The sequence below is a fragment of the Aotus nancymaae genome, unplaced genomic scaffold (genome assembly GCF_030222135.1).
Source record: "Aotus nancymaae isolate 86718 unplaced genomic scaffold, 86718_ANA_hifiasm-v0.15.2.pri h1tg000119l, whole genome shotgun sequence".
Taxonomy (NCBI): Eukaryota; Metazoa; Chordata; class Mammalia; order Primates; family Aotidae; genus Aotus; species Aotus nancymaae.
Window position 1 is genome coordinate 732,279 of NW_026988534.1, and position 12,989 is coordinate 745,267.

The 12,989-nt window shown below is 44.3% G+C and overlaps 1 pseudogene; it reads left to right on the forward strand.

Moving 5' to 3' along the window:
• The first annotated feature begins 688 nt into the window (after positions 1 to 688).
• On the forward strand, positions 689 to 3,926 carry LOC135272634 (probable E3 ubiquitin-protein ligase IRF2BPL; annotated as a pseudogene).
• The last annotated feature ends 9,063 nt before the right edge of the window (positions 3,927 to 12,989 follow it).

Sequence of the window (12,989 nt, forward strand, 5' to 3'; positions counted from 1 at the left end):
TATGTAAATACTACCTTGTTGAGTAGTATGATTAGTATTACTGTATATTATATGATTACTGTAAATCTGAGAATACCATGCAACTTAATAGAGAAGGCTTCTGAGAAAACATTCCTCAATCTCTGAAAAAAAAAATAGAAAACATGAGTTTCTTCTTACCTCTGGAAATAACTGTGTAGTAAGAACTACTTGGTACTAAGAAGACAGCTCTTGACCTTTCGAGAATAACTAAGATACTGACTGTAGTGGATTCAGATGACCAAAATGTCTTTAACAATCCTGCCATTGAGAGATAGGGTCTATGACCACATCTCCTTTGATAAGACCCTGTAATTGCTTTGACCAACACCTTGGACTTTTCAGAAATGGACAGATTCAACTTCTATCTCTCAGATATCTAGCCCTTAGAACCATTAGCTGCCTCATGAGTAATTCAAGTAGTAATCCAAACCTACCTGCTAGGGAGGCCACATGGAGAGAGACTGCAACTATATTGATAGAAAAAGTTTCTCAGCTGATCCCTGTCACCTAGATGTCTAGCTAACCTTGCCAAACTATCAGGCATTTGAGTGAGACCTTTTTGGACCTTTTAAGCCAAATCAGGCATGAATTAAATACCACCAAATCATGAAGAACAGAAGCATTACTTACCTAGCTGTGCCTTGCCAGAATTCCTGGCTCACAGATTATGGAACATGATAAAATGATTGTTGTTTTAAGTCACTATGTTTTGGATGATTGGTTTTGCAGCAATAACATCAATACAGGGCATCCTGCGTGGCCAAGCCGGGGACAGCGCGAGCCGCAGCCGGAGCAGGATCGCCGAGACGCGCTTCCGGAACGTAGAGTAACAATCACAACCCCACATTCCGGGCGAGCGCGAGCACGAGCGGGAAGGGATGCGAACCGGGCCGAGGCGCCGCGCGAGCGCCCTGCAGCCAACGTGAGCGCCGCCAGCCGCGGCGGCCCGGCCGCCGGCCAGGCCTGGGAGCGGCGGGCGCCTGCATGCGTGCCCTCCTCTCCTCTTGTGCGTCCTGGAAGCAGTGGCCGCGGCGGCTCCCTCTGGGGTGCAAACCCAGCCGCTGCCAGCGGAACGGCCGACGCCACGGAGGGGAGAACGTCCTTTCTCGGCTACCACCCCCTCCCCCGGCCCTCCGGGGAAGCAGCGGCTTCAGCAAGATTGGACCTGGACACCGGGTGGCACTGAACCCTCTAGCCCTCGCCCCAGGGGCCCCGTCGGGGAAAGGACTCAGCTCATAGGGGGGCCCCTGGGGAAAGGAAGAGACGTCCCCTTTCGAGCTTCCACGCACCCGCCACTCTGGGGAGGGAGCCAAGAGGCAACGGCGGCCAGCACCGGGCACCCTCGCCCCCTCCCCTCAGGCCTGGAGCTTCCAGCCGAAGTCCGCAGCACCAGGAAGAAGGCTCCTGAGCTCCCCTCGCGACCAGACAACAGCAGTAGGAGGTGGGGGCGAAGAGCGGGCTGAACCCGTCCTCCGCCCGGGCGGTGGAGCCCCCACCGTGAGGCGCTGCGTGGGCGGTGGAGACTCGCGCGCCCTCCAGCCCCTGGGCAGAACTTTCTCGCCCCCCTCCTCCCTCCCCCTCAGTCGGACTCCCTCCCCAGCCCGCCAGTCCTCCCGCAGGAGAAGGCGCCGCGGAGACAGCCTGGGCGGGGGCCTACCTTCCCCAGGGCCGGCATCATGTCGGTGCCGCGGTTGCGTCAACTACAAGGGCGCCGATCGCATCGAGTTCGTGATCGAAAGCGGGCTCACGGCTGCTTCCAGGACGGCCGCTCCCCCGGGTCGCCACCGCCCGTCGGGATCAAGACGGTGGCCCTGTCGGCTAAGGAAGCGGCCGCGGCAGCAGCGGCAGCAACAACAGCAGCAGCAGCAGCAACAACAGCAGCAGCAGCAACAGCAGCAGTTCAACCACGTAGATGGTCCCAGCAAACCTGCGGTGCTGGCGGCCCCGTCTGGCCTGGAGCGCTAGGCCTGAGCGTGGCCGCCGCCGCCGCCGCCGCCGCCGCCGCCGCCGTGGAACAGCGCATCCGCTTCCAGTACCCGCCACCGCCGTGAGCCTAGGAAGCAGCAGCCACGCCGCGCGGCTGCCCAACGGCTTGGGGGGCCCAAACGGCTTCCCCAAACCAGCAACAGAGGAGGGACCCCCAGAGCGGAACCGCCAGAGACCCAACTCTTCTTCAGCGGCGGTGTCAGTGGCGTCTCGGCGTGGGATGCACGGTGGGCTTGGTGAGGGGGCTGCCCAACCCGGGAGGTGGCGGAGGTCCCCAGCTCACCGTGCCCCCCAACCTGCTGCCGCAGACACTGCTTAATGGCCCGGCCAGCACTGCGGTCCTCCCCCGACCCCTGCCTCAAGCGCTGGGCAGCCGTGGGCCCCCGACGCCTTCTCCCCCAGGGGCTCCCGGGGACCCCGCTTGTCTCAGGGGTACCCCGGGTGTATCGGCCACGTCGTCCTCGTCGTCTTCGACCTCTTCGTCGGTGACGGAGGTGGGCGTGGGTGCTGGTGGCAAGAGGCCGGGCTCGGTATCGAGCACGGACCTCCGCGTGAGTTGAAGGAGAAGCAGCGCAACGCTGAGGTCCTGGCCGAGCTGAGCGAGAGCCTGCGCAACCGCGCCGAGGAGTGGGCCAACAAGCCCAATATGGTCCGAGACACGCTGCTCACGCTGGCGGGCTGCACGCCCTACGAGGTTCGCTTCAAGAAGGACCACTCGCTGCTGGGCCGCGTTTTCGCCTTCGACGCCGTCTCCAAGCCCGGTATGGACTACGAATTAAAGCTGTTCATTGAGTACCCCACGGGCTCGGGCAACGTGTACTCCAGTGCGTCTGGTGTGGCCAAGCAGATGTACCAGGACTGCACGAAGGACTTCGGCCGGGGCCTGTCCTTGCGTTTCAAGTACCTGGAGTACGAAAAGAAGCACGGCTCCGGGGACTGGCGCCTGCTTGGGGACCTGCTGCCTGAGGCCGTGCCCTTCTTCAAGGAGGGCGTGCCTGGCGCCGACATGCTGCCCCAGCCCTACCTGGACGCCAGCTGGCCCATGCTGCTCACGGCACTGGTGAGTCTGAGCCGCGCCCCCAGCGCACCCCCGGGGACCGGGGCCCTGCCGTCCACGGTGCCCTCGGACTGGGGCGCAGCCGCCAGTCTGCACAAGAGGAAGGCCTTCCCCGAGCCCCCGGACCCAGCCGAGGGCGCACTGAAGCTGCGCGAGGAACAGCAGAGGCAGCAGCAGATGGCAAACCAGAGCGAGGCGCTGAAGCTCACCATGTCCGCCGGGGGCTTCTCGGCGGGGGGCACGCGGCAGGGGGTCCGCCTCCGCCGACCCCACCTCTGGGACCCCATTCCAACCGGACCACCCCACCTGAGTCACCCTCCCAGAACGGTCTGTCCCCCATGGCCGCCCTCATGTCGATGGCAGATACTCTGGGCACTGCGCACTCGCACAAAGATGATAGTTCCGTGCACTCTACCACTGCGTCCGCGCGGCGCAACAGCAGCAACCCAGTCTTGCCGACCTCCGTGCCGGGGCAGCGCCGCTTGGCATCACATAAAGGGGACGTGAATTTACAGGTGACGCTCCCACCGCCTAGTGCCCATCCGGGCATGGACCAAGTGCACCCCCAAAACATTCCGGATTCCCCCATGGCCAACAGCGGACCCCTCTGCTGCACCATTTGCCACGACCGTTTGGAGGACACGCATTTCGTTCAGTGCCTGTCCATCCCCAGCCACAAATTTTGCTTCCCTTGCTCTAGAGAGAGTATCAAGGCCCAGGGGGCCACTGGCGAGGTGTATTGCCCCAGCGGAGAGAAATGCCCCCTAGTCGGGTCGAATGTACCTTGGGCCTTCATGCAAGGCGAAATCACGACTATCTTAGCTGGGGATGTTAAAGTGAAAAAGGAGAGAGACCCTTGAACCACTGGGCAGCCATATCCTTTGCCCCAGACCAGCTCCTCTCCAATCCTGAGGGCCCCACCCCCATCCACCTCAACCCTCCCTTCCCTCACCCCCAAGATGTAGAATTGTGAATATAACAAAACTGCGAAAAGTTAGTCGTATGTATAGACATTATTTTCGTCGTAAGTTTCCATATTTTGAAACAAAGGTATGTAACTTCTTCATTTGAAGGATAAGCTGGTTTGTGTTAAGCAGTATCATATTGGTTGGGTCGTTTGCATCATATTCGTTAGCATTTATTTGGTGGCAGAATGTTTGCCTAGGTACAGAATTAACAGCCCTTAGCAACGACTGCTGCTGGTGTGTATTTTTATAAATGTTGTGCACTCTCTGAAAGGAGAAACAGACACAAAAGAAAAAGACTTTTTTTTTTTTTTGCCAAGGCCAGTGTTGCTGCCTAAAAAAAAAAAAAAAGACGCTATAAAATGGTGAAAGCTTCCTTCTAAACTGCCCCAAGTGTTGAAGTCTTCACTTTATTTTGTTCTGTTTTTGTTTCGTTTTTCTGTTTTGTTTGCAAAATGGTAAGGGGGGGTGTGGGGGGGATGGGGCGTTTTTTGTTGCAAGTTTGTAAGGGGAAAATGTTTTGGTTTCTACTGACCTGAATCTGTTGGATCTACACGTGTTGTTTTGTTTTTACTTTATTGATGCACGGATGCTTTTGAACAGTAGAGCAAAATGCTAGACATGGAGAATCTGCTCTGTTTGTCCTTTATACATTTCTGTAGTTAAGAGAACACTGTAATGTGCCTTGGAGCTTAGTAACTTGTAGTAAATTCAATTGATATATATATAAAAAATCAATACAAAACCAGAGCCATGTTTCCGAGCCACATAATTAGCCAACTTTCAAACTGCCTGTACCAGTTCTCTTTTGCTGCATAACAATATTTCCATGAACTAAGTTCCATAAATAACGCATTTATTACAGTTTGTGTAAGTCCAGTGTCTGGCCATGGAATGGCTGGGTCCAATGTTTCAGCATTTCATGTGACTGCAATCAGGGTGTTGTCAGAACCATGTTCTCATCTGAAATTCAACTGGGGAAGAATCTAAAGTTCACATGTTTGTTGGAAGAATGAAGTTCCTTTGGGATGTCAAACTGAGGGCTTCAGTATTTATTGGCTATCAGCTGGTTGACACCTTAAGTTCCTTGTTAGATAGGCTTTGCTAACATGACTACTTGCTGTCTCAAAAGCATCAAGGAAATAATCCAGGACATGGCTTATAGTTTTATGCTGTATAATCATGTATACAACATCACATACATCTGTTACCTTTAGTCTGTTGATTAGAAGAGGTCACAATTTCTGCCTATGGGTAGGAGACCTTACAAGGGCATAAACACAAAGTGGCATGTGGGCTATTCTAGAGCCTATCTGGCAGACTGCCATAAATCTAGACTTCTATCTATGTGATAAAATACATTCTTAAAGATCTTAGATCATTTTTATTTGATTTTACTGTTACTTGTGTCTGGAAGTATTTTAAGTGACACAGTAATCAGAACTGCTATCGATTAGCAGAAGACTACTTAGAAAGTTCTGACATTTGAAATGTAGTAGTAGATGTTGATGCTATATCACTGACCTAAATAATTTTCAATTCATATAGTTTTGCCTCCATCAGATTCAGAATTGATATGTTCTAATTTACACTTAAAATGAGTGTCCTTGCTCCCTGTGTGGAATTCTCCTAACCATTGAATATGTAAAAATATAGTATAAAAGTAAGAGAAGGTGTAGAAGAGAATGGCTGTTTCCTCAATCTAATGAGAAAAATCAGGAAAAAAATAACGTTTCACACAGTAGGTTAGCCCATAGTGGCAGGGAAAGAAAAAATGTATTCTAGTTAACAGTGAACACCCCAAAATGTTCAGACTTTTGAAAAGCAAGATGTAAGAATTCTTATGACTCTGCAACTGCAGGCTGCCCTACGGTGTAGTGTCCATGCCCACCCTAAATTGTGGTCTGCTTTTGACATGTTGTTGATGGGATAGTCTCAATCATAGACTATAAACCAACTTTAGAGTCTGAGACCAGGTACTAACATTTTTTTTTTATAGATGGAATCTGTCTTTGTCATCCAGGCTGCAGTGTAGTGGTGTGGTAGGCTCACTGCAACCTCCACCTCCTGGGTTCAAGCGATTCTCCTGCCTCAGCCTCCTGAGTAGCTGGGATTACAGGCTCCCACCACCATACTCGGCTAATTTTTCCATTTTTAGTGGAGCCAGGTTTCACCATCTTGGCCAGGCTGAGAAGAGGTACTATCTTAACCAGGAGAGTGTACTGATAACCCTCAAGGAATGATGATAGAGTCAATGCTTTGTCTTTTGGGTTTCTCTTTAGAAAAATCAGCATTTTATAAGGCTACATGCATAAACAGCCCCCAAACACTAGATCAGAAGCTTAGCCAGCTTAGACGGGGGTCAGGCCATGGTCTTAGGAACAGCAGAGAAATGTCAACTGGCAAATTCACTGGACTCTGTAGCCTCCCCTCTGCCCTTCATGCAGTCAGAGTATCCTAAATTGGGTGAGATATAAAGCTCAAACACGACATGCTGACACAGTCTCTCCTTGAACAAAACTTAGGCAGCTCCTCTGAGCCCTCTTCTTGACTAGGTGTAGACCTTAGCCCCCATCCTCTCTGTGTCCTGCCCATTCCAGTTTTATCAAGAATCCTACTATGTCAATTTAGAGAATCCCCCACCCTCGATGTTTGATTATAACTGAGTAAATTCTTCCCCCCCCTTTGATGTATAATCCTTTGCTCTACCTTCAAGAAAAATTCTATTAAGATAGTTCAGCAAAAATCCCCATTACCTTAATCCAATTCTTCCTACATTGACACCTTTATTCCATTAACTGGCTATAAGTCCCTAGCTGCCTTTATTGCGTTCAGAGCTGAGCCTGATCTCTCTTCCTATTGTAATGGTCTCCACACCTATGGCAATAGTTCTGAATAGAGTCTTTCTTACCATTTTAACAAATATCTGAACATTTCTTTTAACACTAGTATCCCTGATAATGTGAGTAGGGCCAGAAACAAGTATAAGTATAAAGCCAAGATTGGAGAAATGGTGACATGAGGTATCAAGAAGACATTGATGGAGATGAGATGGACAGCCACGTCACTTAACTTGCCCAAATGGAATTTCCATGAGGCTACTTTTGGCTTCATCCCAAGATATAGAGATGCATACATTTATGTAGACTCACAGTAAAGTCTTTTAAATGTTTAGATCTTTGGATGATTGAAACCATTTCTGAAAAAATAATACACTCTATGAAGTATTCTTTCAAAAATTAGGAAGAGAATTCACCTTTTTTCCTGAAGAGCATGTGGAAATTACTACTCCAAAAATGTATATGATATATGTAGACAATTTTGACTATTTTTAATAGAAAAATGTGCTAGGAATAATAAATAACTCATTTTTGAAATATTCATTTATTGGTCAATAAGTTTTATTTTATTGATGATCATGTAAGATATGTTAATTTAAATCATTTTTACACTTAAATGATTTTTCAATATACAAACTATACCTGAAATTATTTCTTTATAAAGTAACCTTCAGCAGAAAATTTTTCCAAATATATATCATGTACTAGAAAATGCTTCTTAGCTGCATCTGCATTTAATGTCTTATTACGCATACCTTTCTCTAGAATTTAAATCTTTTTGAATGGCCTTAATATTTTGTATTTTTTGAAATGTAGCCAACAGTCTCTCTAAAGTTACACTTAATTAATACTAAATGTAATATTCTTGGCCATTTCAATAAATTCCACTCTATATCATAATACTGCTTTTAGTTATACTGCAAAAAGGAATTGTAATCTTTATTGTAATCATCATCATCATCACGATCAAGTGGTGTTCAGTAGCTGGTGGAGATAAAAATGGTGCAATGTAGATCATTATTGAAGCTGAGTTATGGGTACGTAAGTATAGGGTATACTACTACATTTATATTAATACATTTGAAATTTGCATAACAAAATGTTTTTGAAAAAGAAAATAACAATCGAAAATCTTTATTGCATACTCTCCATTTATGTTTTTAAATTCTCACAAGATGCATATCTTCACAAACTAAAGATAAGCTTGAGTGGGGTGCGTGACTTGGTCATGCATGGGGAAAACAGTTGCTTAAGTTCACTAAGTTTCTAGAATGGGAATTCAAGCATATAGGCCTGAACAACTATCTTGTTAAATTTTATAGGTAACATTCAAGAATGTGTTAACAGTCAGCACTGCAAAACAGTCTCTGAGATGCAATTTTCTCTGAGATAAAAATCAACTTTTTATAAGATGACTGATGTATCTGCTCATACTATAAAAAGAGAGCTGTGTGTATACCTTGGCAAATGTTAAAAATTAAATTAACTCTATTATAAATCAGAATTCTGTTGAACATAAAATTGTAATACATATGTGTGCTGTATTGTAATATATATGTACATGTTATATATGTATATATTTAGATACACGTGCATATATATATAGATTTTACATTTTGGGGGGAGAAAATATTTTTGCTTGTTTTCTGACAATAAAAGATCAGAGTTTTCATCAAGTTTAGAGTAAATACAAAAATTTTAGTTTTCCACATCTAGGGATATTTTATTTTCTGTCACTTTAGTGTGGGATGTAGAAACTATTATAACTCACCCACTTTGTTACTGTTTGTCTTCCCATTCTTCTTCAATTTTCCTCTGCATCCATCTAAATTAATCTTTTTTATTTTTTGAGATCTTGTTATTTATCAAGTTAATTATTTAAAAAATAGTCAATTCCAGATGGCTGTCATCAAATTTCCCTCTGAAGAATGATCTTGAAATGGATCATTATGATGTATCAGTAGAGGGAGGCTTAGAATGACTGACTCAGGAACACCCACACTAAGGGCACAGCAAGACACATCAGGTCAGTGCAATGAGTAACTGACCCACTTAGGAAAGAAACTCTTGTGGCATACATGTGTAAAAACATGAGAAAGTTCAAAAGATTGCCAGGTTTTCTAGGACTCCATCTGGTCGCATATTATGGGCCATCCTTGTGCGCATTTTAAAACTGATAGGCAAATTACAGCAAGGAAAATTCAGAGCTCAAATGGTCAACCTGCAACTACAGAGTTAAGTAAAGCTTTCTATTTCTCTTTCCTTTTTTGTCTGCTTTGAATCTGCTGATATTAAGCTACTGATGTTGAGATAAAACTCACTGTTTATAGTACTACTAATTTAAGGCTACTTTGAGATTTTGTTTTTCTTATACAATTCAGACTGTTCTATCTAAAATGTAAAGATTGGAAACATTTGAAACTAAAGGAGAAAAGATGTAAAGCAGTTTTTTGAAAATGAAACTGACCTGGATAATGTGTTAAGCAAAATTTTGGTTGACAGCCATCACTGGTTTACCTGTCGGGGAAAACGAAGGTTAGCCATGTGAACAAGACCAACTTTGTAGACATAATTTGGATACACCTGCCTTTTTTAAAAATTGATTTCTAGAAACATTGTGACCTGACCTGTGTTATCTGAAGTCAGCTGACCAAGAGCAAAGAAGCTTCACAGCGTCCTCAGGACTTCACTGGTGCTCACGTCTGCAGTTGACCGTCACCTCTTGACTTTAATCTCCTCCTCTTCCCCTTTCCTTAACATAAAAGGGAGTTTAAAGTTTATACTAACTTAAGCTGTTCTTTAAGACACTAGACTGTCATGTTCTCAGTTTACTGGCTTTCTGAATAAAGTTGCTTTCCTTGTTCCAACACCTGTCTCTTGACTTACTGGCTGTCATGCAGCAAGTTGTATATGTAGACTTGGTTACAATGTGGCTGTTATCCTAGACTACACGCTTTCCCACCCAAGTATAAAATATGGAATGACTAGAAGCAGCTAGCATGCATCACTTTTACAAAGAGAATAAGGCATGGTAGTTAAACACAAGCTCTTCAACTGGATCATATGGGTGGACACACTGGGATTCACTGAGGAATATTGATTCCTCAGTGCAACCCACAGATAACAAAGAAGAGATAGGACAACCGCCTACTCAGAAGCAGTGTAGAACCAGGGGAGACCCCTCACTGTGGGGAAATGGTGAATAGTGACAGGACCTGGGGACCCACACTTCTGCCATGGACCTTTGCAAACCTGAACTCTAGAGATCCCCCATGATCCCCCTGCATTGGGGGTTCCAGACTGATGTGGAGAACTACATGGATTCTCAGCAGAGCTGCCACTCAGGCACATGCAAAGTCCCCTGGATCCCTGGGACAACCCACAGCCCCCAGAACAACTGGCTGCAGATCCAGCAATGAGGGAGGCCAGGTTCCCTTGCATGTCCCCAGAGTGGGGGTGGAATCCATATGGACTGAGCAGCAGATGAACAGCAGGTTTCTCCCTGACTGCACCTCTCTGAATAAGCCCAACTGGTCTGGGACCCTAGCATGGCCTCCCCAGCCCCACCTGAGCTCTCAGGCCAGGAGCAGCTTTGCACTTCCCTGAGATGTAGCTCCCACAGGTAAGCAAGCAGAGCACCATTTTTGCTTCACTACAGCCCTCACTCCTGTTGTCCTCTGGCTTGGGAGGGAGAGTAATGATGAGGGACTAGTGCAGACCCCCAGCACAATACAGCTGTCTCACAGAAAGGCAGCCAAAGTTTTCCACATAGGACCTTGTCCCTGCTACTCCTCACCGTGCAGAGCGTCCCAACCTGGAAGCCCAGGCACCTCTCGCCTGGGATCTCAGGCTAGTAGGAGCTCTGCACTTTCCTGGGACAGAGCTCCTAGAAGTAGCAGGCAGGCCACTAGTTTTTCCACTCCACAGCCCTCACTCCTGTTGCTGCCATTATTGGGAGGGACCCCAATGATTAGGGACTAATGTGGTCCTCCAGTACAACAAGGAGGGCTTATGAAAAGGGAGCTAGAATGGTGTCAGTTTTATAATACCCTAAGCAGACATCCCAACCATGCACTGCTTGACTTCTGACCTAAAGATACTGCAAGGTAATAGTCTCCTGTTTTAAGCTGCTAAAATGTTGGTAATTTATTACATGGCAATAGAAAAATAATATACCTATGCATATTTTTTATCTATGAGCTATTCACAATCTTCATATACACAACATATTTTCAAGCAATATCTGTATTATAAATATTGAAGAATGTGTAAGAGTTTTCATATTTCAAAAAAATTCCTTGTAGATAAACTCTTTAAACATTGCTTTAGTATGGACATGCCATAATCAGAATTATTTTAATCTTTCCCTCATGTCCATGTTTTAGTGCTATTATAAATATTGTATCACCTCTAGTCATTGTGCTTTGTAGCTACTGAAAAAAATTATAAAATTCTAAGCTTTGACAATTTTTCAAAGCTTGTAATAAAATAATATAATAAAAGTCACCTAACTTGCTGCTAAAAGAGATTGTTATGATTCTCCTTGATAACTTTCCAGTAACACTCTCTAAGTAACTATTTTTGGTTAAAAATTAAAATATATTTACATTATTTAATTCATAGTCTATGTAATTTCTAAACAGACAAATATTTAGTAAGCTAAATTGAACTGTATGTCATGAAATGTTTACTTCTTATGTTTACCTAATATTAACCGTCAACACTTCTGTATGTGTTGTAGATTGAACTTATATTAGGTTATATTCAGTTTTATGACTATAGATACTTAATTTGCCAAGTATAATCTTAAATATGGTGACAGCAAAATTAAATTTGTTTGAAATGCATTGTTTCATGATAGGTGCCACATAGAAACTTACAGACTTTTACTATGGACACCACATAAAAGATGATGCTTCCAAATACCAGCTAAAAATGTCCAAAGACAAGTTTTGTTATAATAGATGTTGTCATCTACTACTTATCTGTGTATTCAGTTTACTTTAAAATTCCTGTGTGAAAATTCCATTGTCAAGTTGATGATGTTTTAAAGTAATGAAGAAAGAGTAGTTAATAGTTTTAATTATGACACACAGTTTGGCAGGAAGTCATTATCATTTTACGCTCACTATATGGACCTTTAATATACTTCCAAATGAATGAAACCTTACTAGGACCAGAACATAGGCTGACATCAAACTTTTCAATATTTTACAAATCATAAAACTTTTAAGATAATTCTATACAGTTTTTAAGATGTGTATTATTCAGTAACTGCCTCAGAAAGTTGGGATTACATTTATGGTTTCCTATCATTTTCATCAACTGAGGATGCTATTTAGGTGACAATAAATAGAAAAGAATAAGTAGCCTAGTAGTGTTCTTTATAACAGCCTAAACTCAATAGCTGAAAATCTAAACATATAGACTATATATATGAGTGTAAATCACAGATATAGCCAACATGTCTGCATTTAAATATATTGGTATTTTAATCTCTATTAAATGTACTTTTTAAATCTTAGCTCTACCCTACTATAATAATGGCAGGGGAGCCATTGAGAGGTCAATTGAAGTTAAATAACTAAGTTCCAGTCCAACATTTTTAAGGAATCAGGGTTCTACTTTACTACATATTAAAAGCAGTTCATTAAACAATTTAGAGTAATGGCTTAGAGTTCTGTTGGTAGCTATTAGTATTACCGACTGTGAAGCAGCTGCTTGATTTAATTTGCAAACACTTGTTCTATTCATTTACAAGCAAAATTAGCACCTACACTCTTGCCAATAAATTAGACATTGTACCTATTTTGCAATAAGCACCACTAACTACTGATTGATTGTAATTACAGAAGATAACCTATCATATTTGCCAAGGCCTCTGGTTCTGGTGCTTATACTCACCTTAGAAAATACAAGGAACTGATGTATCTTTGATATAACAAGTTCCTTTGCAAATGTCACACTTTTTGGTAAATGTTTGATGAAGTAATGCACCAAATAATATTTTTATTGTACAGTATATTTTGAATGGAGTTCTGTGTGTAAGACAGTGGATACACAATATAATTTAGTGGAAGTTGCTACATAATTGACTTTTCAAGTATATAAGGCATAGTT